Source organism: Pithys albifrons, chromosome 13, assembly GCF_047495875.1.
Source record: "Pithys albifrons albifrons isolate INPA30051 chromosome 13, PitAlb_v1, whole genome shotgun sequence".
Classification (NCBI taxonomy): Eukaryota; Metazoa; Chordata; class Aves; order Passeriformes; family Thamnophilidae; genus Pithys; species Pithys albifrons.
In genome coordinates, this window is record NC_092470.1 from 1,724,225 (window position 1) to 1,737,589 (window position 13,365).

Here is a 13,365-nt window from a genome sequence, read left to right on the forward strand (position 1 = left end):
CTCCAGAAATAACAATTGAAGAACTGAAAATGTTTTTCAAAGTGAATATTTTCATTTCCTGAAACCATGAGTCCTAAGCAAAAATCAAATACGAACTTGCTGTGCTTTATAGACATCAGAGTATCCAGGATTTGAGAGTTTCATGAAATAATGCCTGAAGATTTTAAGCTTTCTGAGCCAAATCCGCAAGTCTGTTCTCTTTGTCACTGTTGCATAACTCAAATTATCGGAGAGATTTTACTGAGGTGAAAGAATCTGTATGTCCACTGTCACTTCTGTAAACACAGGCACTGGAAATCAATAATTTTCTATTCTTAGTATAGAAAATCAGGTGGAAATTTCCTTGCTGCTTCCCCAGGTGCACTGAAAGGGCATGGACAAACCCCTGCAGCCACAGCTGTGCTCTCCCCTGAGCCCGTGGACAAAGCCCTGCAGGCACAGCTGCTGCTCTCCCCTGAGCCCATGGACAAACCCCTGCAGCCACAGCTGTGCTCTCCCCTGAGCCCATGGACAAACCCCTGCAGCCACAGTTGTGCTCTCCCCTGAGCCCATGGACAAACCCCTGCAGCCACAGCTGTGCTCTCCCCTGCGCCCGTGGACAAACCCCTGCAGCCACAGCTGTGCTCTCCCCTGAGCCCGTGGACAAACCCCTGCAGGCACAGCTGTGCTCTCCCCTGAGCCCGTGGACAAAGCCCTGCAGCCACAGCTGCTGCTCTCCCCTGAGCCCATGGACAAACCCCTGCAGCCACAGCTGTGCTCTCCCCTGAGCCCATGGACAAACCCCTGCAGGCACAGCTGCTGCTCTCCCCTGAGCCCATGGACAAACCCCTGCAGGCACAGCTGCTGCTCTCCCCTGAGCCCATGGACAAACCCCTGCAGCCACAGCTGCTGCTCTCCCCTGAGCCCATGGACAAACCCCTGCAGCCACAGCTGTGCTCTCCCCTGAGCCCATGGACAAAGCCCTGCAGCCACAGCTGCTGCTCTCCCCTGAGCCCGTGGACAAACCCCTGCAGCCACAGCTGCTGCTCTCCCCTGAGCCCGTGGACAAACCCCTGCAGCCACAGCTGCTGCTCTCCCCTGAGCCCATGGACAAACCCCTGCAGCCACAGCTGTGCTCTCCCCTGAGCCCATGGACAAAGCCCTGCAGCCACAGCTGCTGCTCTCCCCTGAGCCCGTGGACAAACCCCTGCAGCCACAGCTGCTGCTCTCCCCTGAGCCCGTGGACAAACCCCTGCAGCCACAGTTGTGCTCTCCCCTGAGCCCATGGACAAACCCCTGCAGCCACAGCTGCTGCTCTCCCCTGAGCCCGTGGACAAACCCCTGCAGCCACAGCTGCTGCTCTCCCCTGAGCCCGTGGTGGGGCCTGTGCTGGGAGGCACCATGGGCACAGCTGGCCCTCACCAGTGTGGCAAACAGCAGCATCACTAGCAGAGCTCCCATGGGCAGGAACTCACCAGTCTCCTCACGTCCTGCTCTGTGTTTTGGCAGGGGCTGTGCTGTGCTGGCAAACCAACAGAGCCATCCCAATCCAACAGCAGATGGGGCTGGAGTCTAACTCTATTAGTGCCTTCAGACACAGCCCTGCTACCAGGCTATCATATTTCATATGCTGACTAAATATGTTTCCAGACAAAGCTTTTTGCCAAAAAGCCAGTGCCAAAAGCTTTGTCTGTATGACCTAAGACATAGAAAGTCTGCCAGACTGAGATCTACTTTTAGGCTTTATTTTACATATACAGTGTAAAATGCCTTTGTATGTTTTTTGATCTCTCTCAAGATTTGTTGTTTCAACACTTTGAAGCCCATATATTGTAAGCAGAAACATTACACTGAGAAATAATTCCCCAAAACCAGAGAGAGCACACATACTACAGTTTTATACTCTGGTTAGCTCCTTCCTTTCATGTGTTTAACAAATAAAATGAGTAGTTACACTGAGGGGAATCTAAACTAAACAGTTTTTTTAAAAAAAAATATAGTTCTCTATTACATAAAAGCTCTGAACAAACAATTTAAACAAAAGGGTCAGTGCATGTCTGTGGGTTTTAAGATTTAAGTGTGTGATATTATTTCTCTGAAACTGCATAAGCTGCACTTGCTCTGGAATCCCATCAAAAGCCAGCCAGCTTTGTGGTGTTCCTCCCAAGCAGAGCGAGGGCAGCAATGGGGGAGTTTCCTGTTGCACATCTTCCTATGGCTCCATTGGGCTGTTCCACCACTGGCTGTGCTGTAACGCAGCACTCACCCTTCTCTCTCACACACACTGATGCTGAGCAGTTTTCCTCTAAGCCAAAGGAGTGTAGACTCAACATTTGAATGGGAACTACAGACCCACAGCACTGCAGTGGGAGGAACAACTGCAGCACAGCCCCAGCTCTGCAAACCTCCATCTCACGTCCCAGCACCTGCAGCAACTCACCTTAACAACAAATACCTGGGGACTGTGTCAATGCAGATGTGGAACTGGTACACAGAAAATAGACAAGCCATGTGTAGGTACTTTAGATCTTCTGCCCTCCAACAGCCAGTAGAACTGGTTTAAACACACCACAGTCCCCCAGATGACTCGTGACAGTCTGAAACAGAAGAGCCTCTGACTTCCCAGGTCTGTGAACTCCAGCTGGGCTTCCCACTGGCTGGGGACAACAGGCAGGACGAGCAGTTCCTGTGGCTGCCCTGACCCTGCCTGCAGCTGCACCACAGAGGAAACAGGCACCTTCCAACAACAGGAAATGGATCTTAAGAAAACAACCAAAACAATTCAAACATTGTGCTGCTTTCATACTTGGGAATCAGAAGCACTCCTACGCTATTTCAAATTAAATCCACAGTGACCTTTATATGTCTCAACAAGTACTTGCATTCTAAAAAAATGGAGACAGTTTCTTCCTCTTTGTACAACTAAAAGCAATCTTTCTGCTGCTTTCCTCTCTCTTTAAGGAAAGCACATTTGCTTTTTCAGCTACAGATTCCCTATTATGAATGATAATTACGGTGAGAGTGATTAGGAGTGATAACAGAAATGAAATCTTTCTGTAGGCTGTTGCTTCCATGGCTGTCACGAGCAGCTGCAGCTTGGCAGGGGGCAGCAGAGGCCATCGAAGGGAATGAAAACACAAATACATGAAAAAAATCACCCTGTCCTTGTTCATTGCTGGATTGCTACAATACCCTCCAGAACAAAGCAGGTCAACAAGAGATCCAGGCACTTACAATCAGATCTCTTCAGCTGCTGGTGGCCAGGTATCTGCTGTTCCCTAACCCTCCTGCCTCCATGGCAGCCTTTGCACCTGCAATGGGACAGGAATGTGCACCCTGCTGAGCTCCTGGCTCTTCTGAAGAGAGAAATTCAGGTGCCAAACTGATTTGAAGACACTCAATCTCCACAAGATCAAGGCAATAACGAACCCAGATGTTACATAAAAAAACAGCATTAGCCTTCTGAAGAAGGTATTAATAGCAAACACATAGTGTCAACAGTGTGCATTTCACCTGTGCACATCAAAGCTTTTCATGTAAGTCGATAAACTGTTCCCAGTTAAAGAGGGAAGCACTGCAGTGCAGTGACGCAAAGGAACTAAAATTCACCAAGTGAGTCAGTGTCAGAACAAGCACAGACAGACAAGTTCTGCTCCCAACAGCAGATCGTGACACTTCATTCACTAAATGGTTGAGTCAGCACAGATAATTTATCAGCTTTAAAGGCCAACTCATTCTTTGTGTAAATGAGGCTGAGGCTCCTGTTTTCAGCAGGTACACCCTGCACACAGGAGGGCTCAGCCTGGCCCTGTCGAGTTGGTATCAAACAGCAGGAACATAAAAGCATATCACAGTTTCCAGGTCAGAGGGAGATGACAGACTTGGAGTTGCAGTGCAAAGATGAAGCAGGATCAGCTGAGATACCCTCATGTGTCAGGAAACTGAGCCTTGAAGAGCAATGCAAAAGGCTTTCTGTGGTTCTTATTTGTTGACATCATCTTTGCTGAGTGCATGAAGACAGTACTAAAATTTCAGACATTTTCCCTTTGTTCTAGGTAATTTCAGGCTGGCAGGTCTCCTTTGGATGTGTGCTGGCTGAATCACAATGAAGGCCTTCTCCAGCAATACTTTATACTAAAATAATCCAATTAAAAAGAACTTAATTGATGTGCAACATTCCCTACAATTTCAACATTTTAAAAATGAATAGTCTCAGTAAGTACCAGATGGTGACATGCACTAATTAATCAGGCCTGCTCAATGAATGAGCATATGAAAATGAATGCACCTCTCCTCTCAGACATGTGATTGCAGTGCTGTGTGCTGGAGAAAGCTCCCCCCAAAATGAATGTGTGTATTCCTCAGCACTCTCTGGGCTCTTCTGAGTTCACCAGATACTGGGATAGGTTTCCTTGGCTTTGTTGTCCCCCAGGGAAAAGGCATTTATTTACCTTTAGCACTGCTGTCCCTGAAAATGGGGCTGCAATTCTTAGGCTGCAGAATAAACTACATTGATCATGGTCCAGTGAAGTGCTACTGCACAGCCCACAAACCTCTCACCACTGTCAGACATGTCCTCAGACTGAAACAATCAGCAGTGGGAATCCAGCCTGGGTTTCCTCTGGGGGAGTGCCCAAAGGCCACAAAACCACCACAGCTTTGTGGTTTGTCTGAATCACTTACAGGCATCTGGACAGTCAGTGCTCATCAGAAATGATAGTCAAGTCTCACAGAACAGGAATAAAGTGATGGTTATTCTTTGCCAGTATCTGATTTCTATTTCTTTTAAATTTTAATGTAACTGTAAACATTTAAAGAGATTTTTTTTAAAAAATGGAACTCTCCAAATTCCCACAGGTCCTGCTTGGGTAGCAATGGGCTGTGGAAATGCTCCCAGAGAGTGGCAAGGAATGGCACTCACTCCACTCAAGGGATGCCAGGAAAAAACATGCAACTAAGGAATGGCAAAACTATGGACTGCCACAGCTGCAGGCCCAAAGTGAAGGGGTTTTGCCAAATACCAAACCAGAGCTGTGGCTGGCAAAGCACAGATGGACTTGTCCACAAACACTGGGCACTACCATTTTTGTTTAAAAAGTTCTATTTTGTTGCAGATAGGGTTTTTTTCAGTTTTAAAGTCTCACACTACACTTTCTCCCATTTAAAAGGAGTTCAAATAACAAAAATATTTCATAATACTAAGTAAGTGAAGAAAACCCTTAAACATGTTTTTTTTTCCTCCCTAAAACTTGCAAGGATAAAACAAGATAAGAAATAACCAACGAACTGGAGCAAAAGCCTGCCTAGGGCTAGACAATCTGTGATGCTCCAGAAGAAAACAGGCATTTCTCTGCAGTTTCCCTAACCCAAACAGATAATGCCACAGAGCAAGGGAAAGGCAAGAAATACCCTCAGGATCTGCCCAGGTGATCTGATTAGGTTCTGCATCATCACATTGGGAGCACATAAAGCAGCAATAAGGACAAGCTCTACCCTTTGATGCTGAGGCCCAACAGGCCAACCAAGGCATGTATTTAAATATGAACTCTTCTGAGCCCCAAGAATAAGAATCCTTGATATCCTTAACTGGAGAAAACTACTAAAATTTTTTTTTCCTTTTGGAAAAATCAACATTTAGCACCAACACTACTTAAATTTATAATGACCAGCCACATATATATTCATATTACAATGATAATTCAGAAAAGGCTGCACAGTATGTTCTTTAGGAATACTTCTTTATTTACATGGAAAATTACTTTTTCTTTTTTACTTTTTAAAAAGAAAACCCCAGTGAAATAAGCCAGACTATAAATTGTTTACATTGCTTCCTAAAAAAGGCTGTACAACATTCCATGATCTAGCAGCAAATTAAGGGCAAGTGCATCAGTTGGCAGTTAAAAGCACAATAGTAATAATAACTTTTAAAAAATACCCTCAATTCCAGTGCATTAAAGTTTCTCCCAACTCTATTCAAGGAAAATTATGAGAACTAAGCCCTTCACAGCATATTAGAAGTGCACCTGTATGACTATACCTTGACCAATCTAATTAGCCTGATTTACCCTTACTGGGCTCACTTGAAATTCTGCCCTTTGATCTTTTCTCCCGTTGTTTAGGCACATGAAAATATTCAGAAGAATGAACTTTACCAAAAAAGCAATACCTGAAAAACATTGTAGTGCCTCTATAGTCAGAAAGGCAGGAACAGTTGTGGTTATCTCTCCACTGAGCACAGCTTGAGAAGCAAAACAGTGTCAGTTCTGCAGCCTCTGTTGGCTTAACCCTCTGTGCCTTGCCCTGCTGCAGCCTCTGGTCCCAAACCCCCCTGTGCTCAAACCCTGATGCAGCAAAAACCACAACTGCCAAAAAAAAATATCCATTTCAGTTTAGCAATGAACTTGTGGATAGTGAAATACAAAATAGTATTTGGAAGGATAGGAAAGAACTTACTGAAAAGCAGCCAAGCCCCTGCTGTAGGGTCAGTGCAGGTAACTCAGCAGAGCTGTGGGGCACAGCCATGCACGAGTGAGCTCCAACAGGGGGGACACAGCACAGCCAGCTGGGAACCCTCCCCTGGGACTGCCTTAGGAGTTATTAAATACACACTTGAGAGAATTAAGGTTAAAAATAAACCACTACGAGCCATTATAAAAAACCTGGAGATATTAAAAAGTAGTTGATAAACTATGAGCAATAGCACAGCAGGGCTGGACTGTGTAGAGCCAAGAACTGTGGAGAAATTTGGGAACCAGGTGACTGAGCTACAAAGAATTCTGTACCCCTTGGAACCAGGCACTGGTGCTGAGCACAGGGGAATGGCACAGCTTTGAACCATGACTTCTGTGAAGGAAACCTGCTCTTCCTACCAAACAACAGGCAAAAGAGAAATGGCACGATTTTATTTGAAGCTTTTAAGAAGTTCTCACCAATTTTTAACTGCAGGACATGCAAATGGTGGAACAGAATACTCAAGGCAACCAGCAGATTACACATTTTCTGTGTGAGAAAACCAATGACATGATTTACAGAGTATTGTGTTCAGTTCTATTTATGACATCTCAGGAAGAAATGCTGCATAAAACAGCCACAAAAATATTTTAATATTGAAAGCTTTTCATCCCTTCAGTGAAACAAAAAGATTAGGATGGTTTAGTTCAGAATTGAGACAAATAAAATAATATTATATTAAATGATCCATCACATCAAGAAGACGGACTGGGTGTTCCCATTCAGTGTCTGTCTCAAAAAAAGAACAATAAACCCAATGCAGCATATTGACATCTGCAAGAAGAAAATTATTCCACATAAAATGCATCCTGAAAGCAGCTGGCACTGAGATCAAGAGGTTGAAGGATTCAGAGGAACAGTGGGATGACCACTGACAGTTGCTTTAGGTGGGGTAACCCCAGAGCTCCCAATTTCAGTGCTTAAACAAAGCATTAACTGTTGCAGCTGAGAAGAAAATTCTCTCATTAGATTTTTGCAGTGTTGTCCATTTGGGGGAGTGTGAAGGGCAGGGCCATTCCATGCCAAGTCTGGGCATGATCCTTCCCTTTCTTTTATCAGATCCTACTCTTCACTTCCAGTGATTTTAGTCTGACACAGCAAAACAACTCACTAGTGCAGTAACACTAACATCCCATCATCTCCCAGCACTAAGGTCAGGCCTTTCCCTCCTCCTCCCACACTTGGTCACTCTTGTCCCCAACTTACAGCTCAGCCCTGGAACGTTCTTGGTGCTCATTTCTACGTTCTGTGACTACACACCATGTTTGGTACTGGGCCACTGGGGCCCTCTGGGCCAAGGCACTGTGTCCACCAGCACGTCCTGCAGTGACCCAAACAAACCCAAAGCAATTCCCCAGTCAGGCTGTGGTCATGGCCAAGGCAAGAGAGCCAGGTGGAAGTTTTACTGAAGATCAGTGCTGTTGGAATGTTGTCATCCCACAGGATAGAAAAATCACAATAAGGTTACGGAAGAATGATAAAAAAGGGATTTTTCTCTATAACTGACTTAAACAATTTAACTTTTGAAGACACATGCATTGCTAGTTTATACTGGAAAGGATAAAGAAAAATAAGCCCCATAGTGATATCTCATTCACTACATGGTGGAGCAAATGACTGGAAAGGGCCTGAACCTTTGTAAAAACTCCTTCAGTTTTCCATCCACAGCAACGATCTCCTCCCACTGCCATCTGCTTGGTGCACTCACTTTGCCTTGTTCCTCACATCTATGATCAAAGACAGACATTCTAATTTGAGGACCTCTTTGATAATCTTGAGAAAAGAGCTGCAGGTAATTTTTTGGCCATCAAAGCTAGTTCAAGCAGCTTACTCTCACTCAGGCTACTCTTCTAATTAGTATGTCACTTACTCATCCCAATAAGCTCCTTCACCAGGCATGATGAATGTAAGAAGTTTTAATCTGCAGTCATAAGCCACAGCAATGAAATGAGTGATGAGCTCTCAGTCACAAGGTTAAAGATATTAATGTTTACTAGTGTTGAAGTTAACAACAACAACAGATATTCTTCAGTGTTCAGCAATAACAACAGATATTTTTGGTGCTCCTTAGGCTTTGCCTGGAATCCATCCCCATAAAATGGGAAGCCACGACTGATAAGAATGTTGTTAGGGATAAAAAGCACCTTCACAAATGAAATTCAGGAAAGGAATTAGCAGGTACTGGAATTGTATGCTTTCAGCATTCATAATAAGCATTGATATTTACTTATTCTTAAGTGTTGTGTCTGACAGTCACAAAAACCTGCCACAGCACACCAGAGCTCCAGGCACATCACCAGGGGCTCCCTGATGCAGCTGTTTCCCTCCACAGTGACAGAGAAGGACTATCAGCCAAACACAGGGCAGGCACCTCACAGCCAGGAATTAGCTTTTTAGGCTACCAAAAGAGATATGACATAGGGCAGGGAAAAAAAACCCCAACAACCAAACAAAACCCCAGGAATTTATTTTAGTTCACAAAATCTGCTTCCATACTTTAAAAGAATCCATACATGGAACAGCTATGCAGTGAAGGTATCATTAAATATCATCAAGGACAGAATTAGAAATGTAATAGAAATTCTCTATTAGTTTTTATCTTTACAGTCAATGACTGGATTTTTGCAGCTTGGGAATTTGCTTGATTTTATCCATGAGAGAAGAAATACCCTCCATTTCACAGACAGATCTTTAAACCTATCAAGGATGGAAACCACTATAATTTTTAGCCACTGCTGTAACAGGAGGAAAGGGGAAGGAGCAATCATTTGCTGCTCCTGAGAAGGCTGATTTCAGGCAGCAAAAACCTGCCCGAGGAGCCCCCCTGCCCTGTGGGCAGGAGCAGCAGCTGCATCCAGCCACCTGAGAAGGGGAGGAGGCTTATCAGAGTGACAGCATCTGGAGTGGAGCTGGCACAGCCCCTGCAGCTGTTCCTCCCAGCCCTGGCCAGCCCTGCTGAGTGCTCTGGTACTAATTAAGGAGCTGCTGATCATACCTGGAAATGCCAAACTTGCAGCACAGCCAGTCCTCACTCCTGGGACAGGACACGGCAGGAAACGAGGCTGAAGCATAGCAAACAAGCTGCAGCAAAGGAAGGAGAAAGAAAATCAACACCAGGATTCAATTCTCTTTCTTCAGTTCTTTTTTACAGACAGAAATGTCTTCCTAAAGGAGCTGATGGCCAAACGTAAATTTTGCTACTTGTGCTTGACAGAACCCTGAGAATGCAACACTTTTTATATCCAGAAAAAACACAATGTGCATTTTCTACTCTTGTACTGCTGAGATGACTCAATACCAATCCACAGGGATCTGAAAGTAAAAGCAGACTCACACTCATCTGAACTCCTTACCTTTCAGACAAGATTTTTATGCCAGAAAACTTTATTAGCAAACGGGGCTGCTACGAGTCCACTCCAGGAAGCACACCAAGCTCAGGACAATGATCTGTTGTCACTGCAGCCCCAGTGAAATAGGAAAGGCTGCTATTAACTGCCCTCTTGGAGGGTCTTGAGGCAACACTGTGGCATTTGGAACTAAATTGTTTGTAACAAGAACCAGCCCAAGAGAACAAGCAGCATCAAGTTGCACAGTGGCAGCCAAACTCTTCCCACTCCTCTGCTGAGGTCCTGGCCTCAGCCTCATACAGGAGACAACACCAACATGAAGGAAATTGCTCAGGAATCCAAATCAGGCTTCCTCACTACTGCTTCACATGAGGGGGATGCCAGGTCTCCCAGGGAGGGTCCACAGAACAGGCCACATGCTCTCTGCAGCACTAAGCCCTGCAGTTCATACAGAAAGACTGTCCTGCAGATTTCAAGGTTATGGGCTCAACCTTGGCCTAATTTGTCCTGGTGGCATGTTATGGTTACACAAACAGTGCATGGGATCCTGACTGCTGTCAAACAGGGAATGGCCATGGCAATCCCAACAGCTCTCAGTGCAGCCTTAGCTCATTCCTTTTGCCCCATACTTAAGTAGTACTATTAGTTCTACTTTGCTGTTTTATTATAAATTCAGCTTTGAAGCCTTGTCTGCAAAGGGAGCTGCCCAAACCTTTACCCCCTTTGTTATTAACACCCATGGACTGTTGCTCTCCAAACACAACACAGTGTTCCTGGAGCTTCACACAGTGACAAACACAATGGAAACTAACCCTTCCACTCCTCAAACACTTTCCTCCACATGTGGTGTCCATGCACTGTTCTTTTAAATCCAGACTAGTGCCCAGAACTCCTGATAACAGTGCTCATGCCTTCTACAAGCTTTTGAGGATCTTCACCTCTCACTGGAGTCAGCCAAGCCTTGCCTGAACTCTTTTATTCCCAGTTTACAGTTGTACATCATAAATACAAGGTATTGGCTCAATGCTTTTTTCCAGTATAACCAGGGAGTATCTCTGCTTTCAAATTTCCTGCTCTCCCTATTTACAGGTTTTTTCAGACTACCCATAAAAAAACCCTGACTAATTATAGGACAGAGATTAATACACACCATTCTGCTCAGTATCAGCCTCCTACCTAGAACCAGTTCCAGACCTGTCACCTCCAGCCAGGTCTAATCCCAGAACAGACACTGCACTTTCACCATTTTAGTTTCTTAATAACAACATAGAAAAATGAAATTAAAATAGATTAGATTTAAAAGTTAATTCAGCCTTTTGTATACTCGTTAACCAAGTTAGCTATTGATAGATCACTAAAATCCAGCATCTGCAAAGAAGACACACAGAGGCACAAGGGAGACAGAACACAAGGGTTTGCAAACACAATGAATTTGTCTTTTATTTTAAAGCTATTCTAAAAAGCAAGAATTTTGGTTTGAAGCTTTCAGCAGAAAAACCAGTCTGAGTAATTAAAATAAAGATTCAATGTTTAATTTTTTGGTTTTAGTGATTTGTAGAAATATTTTTTGGCATAACCAGAAAATTTGTCACTACTAACTGCACCTTCTGTGGCTGCTTTAAGTACAAGTCATTCTCATCTCACAATCACTCATGAGAGTGTCAGCTTTTTTAAGTGAGCCATTTTATAAAGCCTTTTATTGAAACCAAATACGTTAACAGGGATCCCAAAGATTTGATTTTGATAGAAATTGCAGTATGTCAAGCTCACTAAAGGCAGCAGACTTATGTTTGGATGCCAGAATGCAGTATGTAAAAAAAAAAATGTGTAAGGATATTTATTAGCCACTTATCATGCCTGGCTGCAGTTGTAGGACATGGTCCCTGGGTTGCTTCCTACCAGAGTGCTGAGGAAGTGCAGCAGATTTGCTCTGAGCTGTGCAAGTTCTCAAAACACATGTTAATATAAAAATTTTTGCTACATAAAAATAACCATTTCTCCTTTTTTCTCTCTGTAATTCCCTGACTTCCATATGGTACTGCAGGAACAGGAAGACTAAAGAGAAAAGTGACAGGACACAAAGAGGTTACAGCACCTCCTGAACACAGTGGTTACAAGGAGCTTTATGGCTCCTTCTGTTCCCCTCTGGCTGTGCCAAAGCTGTGCCCGGTGGCACCAGCCCTGAGTGTCCCAGTGCTCCAGAGCCGCCCGTCCCGTGCCCTGCCCCATGCCCTGCTGTGTCCCTGCCGTGTCCTTGCCATGCCCTGCCATGTCCCTGCCATCTCCCTGCCCCATGCCCTGCTGTGTCCCTGCCATGTCCCTGCTGTGTCCTTGCTGTGCCCTGCCACGTCCCTGCCCCATGCCCTGCTGTGTCCCTCCCTATGTCCCTGCTGTGTCCCTGCCATGCCCTGCCATCTCCCTGCTCCATACCCTGCCATGTCCCTGCTCCATACCCTGCCATGTCCCTGCCCCGTGCCCTGCCATGCCCTGCCATCTCCCTGCTCCATACCCTGCCATGTCCCTGCCCCATGCCCTGCCATGTCCCTGCCCAATGTCCCTGCTGTGTCCCTGCCATGCCCTGCCATGTCCCTGCTCCATACCCTGCCATGTCCCTGCCCCATGCCCTGCCATGTCCCTGCCCCGTGCCCTGCCATGCCCTGCCATCTCCCTGCCCTGTGCCCTGCCATGTCCCTGCCCCATGCCCTGCCATGTCCCTGCCCCATGCTCTGCCCTGTCCCTGCCCCGTGCCCTGCCATGCCCTGCCATCTCCCTACCCCGTGCCCTGCCATCTCCCTGCCCCGTGCCCTGCCATGTCCCTGCCCCGTGCCCTGCCATGTCCCTGCCCCATGCTCTGCCCTGTCCCTGCCCCATGCTCTGCCATGCCCTGCCATCTCCCTGCCCTGTGCCCTGCCTCCTCCCTGCCCTGTGCCCTGCCATCTCCCTGCCCCGTGCCCTGCCATCTCCCTGCCCCATGCCCTGCTGTGTCCCTGCCATGTCCCTGCCCCATGCCCTGCTGTGTCCCTGCCCCATGCCCTGCCATGTCCCTGCTGTGTCCCTGCTGTGTCCCTGCCATGTCCCTGCCCAATGTCCCTGTCATGTCCCTGCCCCATGCCCTGCCATGTCCCTGCCCCGTGCCCTGCCATGCCCTGCCATCTCCCTGCCCCATGCCCTGCCATGCCCCTGCCCCATGCCCTGCCATGCCCTGCCATGTCCCTGCCCCATGCTCTGCCATGTCCCTGCTCCATGTCCCTGTCATGTCCCTGCTGTACCCTGCCATGTTCCTGCCCTATGCCCTGCTGTGCCCTGACGTGTCCATGCTGTGTCCCTGCTGTGTCCATGCCGTGTCCCTGCCCCAGGCCCTGCCATGTCCCTGCCCTGTGCCCTGCCCTGTGCCCTTTGGTGGCCCTGCCATGCCCAGTGTGTTGGGAGCAGGTGCACAGCCAAGCTCGGAGCTGCTCCTGCTCTGCTGCCAGCCCACTCCCGTGCCAGCAGCCACTCACTCAGCCCAACACACTGCACGGCTGCTCCG

The 13,365-nt window shown here is 46.7% G+C and overlaps 1 protein-coding gene across 4 annotated transcripts in view; it reads right to left on the bottom strand.

Moving 5' to 3' along the window:
• Positions 1 to 13,365, bottom strand: part of PEAK1 (pseudopodium enriched atypical kinase 1) — a 118,077-nt gene that overhangs the window by 37,401 nt on the left and 67,311 nt on the right. For 3 of the 4 annotated variants that reach the window (XM_071568976.1, XM_071568972.1, XM_071568975.1), the window contains one exon: positions 9,485 to 9,570. The exons of the other annotated variant lie outside the window; for it this stretch is intronic. The gene's annotated coding sequence lies outside the window, so the exon portion shown is untranslated. The remainder of the gene's footprint in view (positions 1 to 9,484; positions 9,571 to 13,365) is intronic. 4 annotated transcript variants of the gene reach the window in all.